The sequence below is a fragment of the Sander vitreus genome, chromosome 15, assembly GCF_031162955.1.
Source record: "Sander vitreus isolate 19-12246 chromosome 15, sanVit1, whole genome shotgun sequence".
Lineage (NCBI taxonomy): Eukaryota > Metazoa > Chordata > Actinopteri > Perciformes > Percidae > Sander > Sander vitreus.
This window is the reverse complement of record NC_135869.1, coordinates 27,835,132-27,837,853: the sequence shown is the minus strand read 5'-3', so window position 1 is coordinate 27,837,853 and position 2,722 is coordinate 27,835,132.

The window sequence follows — 2,722 nt, the reverse complement described above, 5'->3', positions numbered from 1 at the left end:
CACATACATACATACATATTGACATATATATATATATATAATACAATTAAAATAACAGATAAATAAGAACGTGATTGTAAGAGATTCAAATAAGAAATTCCCATGTTCAAAAAGTAGGAAGAAGTTAAAAAAAAATAACTTTTCTGGTCCTTCCCCCTTTTTCTATTTTTATTCTTTACATGTTCACATACACATACATGTACCGTATAACTACCTACCTACAACGCATATAAACACATGCATACACATAGACACAGATGCATACATACATGCATATACACACACATTCACATTTCATTTCTTTTCCATCTTTTAATATGCTATATCCAAATTGTTTTAATATCTTTTAAGAAATCATTCAAGAACTAGTGTATAGCACACAGCCAGAGCTATACTGGAGCTGAGGAAGTCAGTGGTCTCCCCTCTTTGGCTGGCCGGCAACATGTCCCTTTCTCCTCAATGAGAGCGGCTGCAGCCTCGCTACAGGTAGGGGGTGGATGGCAGGGTCCGGGCAGATGCAGGGTGAGGGCGGGGGGGAGTTTTCAGGAAGCAGGAAAGGCACATGTAGGAGGGCGTTGGACTGACAGAGGGGAGGTAGGAAATGGGGGCGTCTGTCTCTACTGTGGCTTGCAGCAGCTGTCTCTTGCTCTCTCGTCACCGTCCTGCATCTGGATAATTCAAATCAGTGTTATTATAGTAAAGTAAAAGGAAAATAAGAAGTGAAAAGTATTATTGGTAAACTTAAACTAAATAAAAACGACAACCTTCAAGAAAAACTAAAAACTGAAACTGTATTGCTGGTTTAAAAAACAAATAAAAATACAATAAATGATATCGTTTCAGTTTCATTACTGAAAAACAAAAGAAGACAACATGAATATCCATCAGCTCTCATCGTGACATTGAACCACAGAAAGTGAACGGACTTGAGATGGCGGGCTGCAACCCGCTCTCACAGCAGTTTGTGAAATGGTCACGTTATTTTGATCTATTGATTCGTGTACAGGGACATGATTTTCTCGTTTATTTCGTGGTGGTCACCACGAAATGGGAACGTGACCTTTTCACGAACTGCCATTAAACTGGGCTGCAGCCGCAGCCTCCTCTGGGGACGCAACATGAAATATAAAATGGAAATTAAACGCCACACGTGGTAGACAGTGACAACAACGGGACGGAACGCCATCCCCGGGCGCAGTGGGGACGCGCTACAACAACGGGAAACGGGGAACGTGGAAAGGAACTGCCCCACGCAGGACATGATCCCCGCTCTCCTGGGTGAAAGCCCTGTGTTGTTTGACCCATCCACCCCCCCAACAACAATGCTTTTCAATACTACTCGCTACCGTATTCGTGCTGTTATCACGAAAGACGCTTCCCATTGAAATACCTTAGTTTAATATTCGTCCTCACCACCTTGAAAAAAACGACATGAACGTGTTCAGTACACGAATCAATAGATTAAATGACGTCACCAGTTCATGAACTGCTGTGAGACTGGGCTGGCAAACAAACAACATAAAAACTAGGGCTGTCAATCGATTAAAAAATGTATCTAATTAATTACATACTCTGTGATTAATTAATCTAAATTAATCACATACATAATTAACGGTGCCTGAACCGAGACTTTTTAAGAAAGTAAAAAAAGAAGAATAAAAAGGTACTAAACAACAGTTGGTGACATTAAAGAACGGCTTGTTTATTGCTAAGGCCATATGGTCAACATTAAATGATTAATAATAATGTATAACAATAACTTATTTCACTAGTAAATTGCTGTTGAACGACAAAAACAACAACCAGATGGTAAAAGGACATTTACAATAACTTCAAATGCACCACGAGGCTGTAGTTTACCAGTTTCATTGAACGCCCCGTCTGTGTTTTTCCGACAGCAGCAGCTGCAGATTGTTACATCCCGGTGTTGAATCCTCTACAGTAAAACACAGTCACACTTTACACCGTTTAGCGTTAGCTGTCAGCATTTTAACCGTGTTTAATCCAGCTACTAGCTAGCGGTAGGCTAACGTTAGCTGCTGTCGAGTGTAGTGTTAACTAGCTAGCGGTAGGCTAACGTTAGCTGCTGTCGAGTATAGTGTTAACTAGCTAGCGGTAGGCTAACATTAGCTGCTGTTGAGTATAGTGTTAACTAGCTAGCGGTAGGCTAACGTCAGCTGCTGTCGAGTACAGTGTTAACTAGCTAGCGGTAGGCTAACGTCAGCTGCTGTCGAGTACAGTGTTAACTAGCTAGCAGTAGCCTAACGTCAGCTGCTGTTGAGTATAGTGTTAACTAGCTAGCGGTAGGCTAACGTTAGCTGCTGTTGAGTATAGTGTTAACTAGCGTCATGTGCAGCGGTGTTTCTGTTTCAGAGCATCAGAGAGAAGAGCAGACATATCAGTGGCACCAGATTTCGGTAGCCAGGGTTGGCAGGAAGAAGATTTTTACAAGTAAATGTTCCAGTTAATGATCCAGGCAGCACATTCTCGTCTCCCTCCTTCATTTTACAGTCCAATGGTGCTAGAACGGCTCCGGGTCAAACCTCAATATGGAATGGATTAATCTGCGTTATTTTGACAGCCCTAATAAAAACTAAAACTAGGCTACATGAAAGTATAGAAGAACTAAAACTAAACCTTTCTGGAAAAACTAAAACTTGCAAAAACACTCCACAAACACAAACTAGGCTAACTAAAACTAAACTAAACTAAAATGAATTCC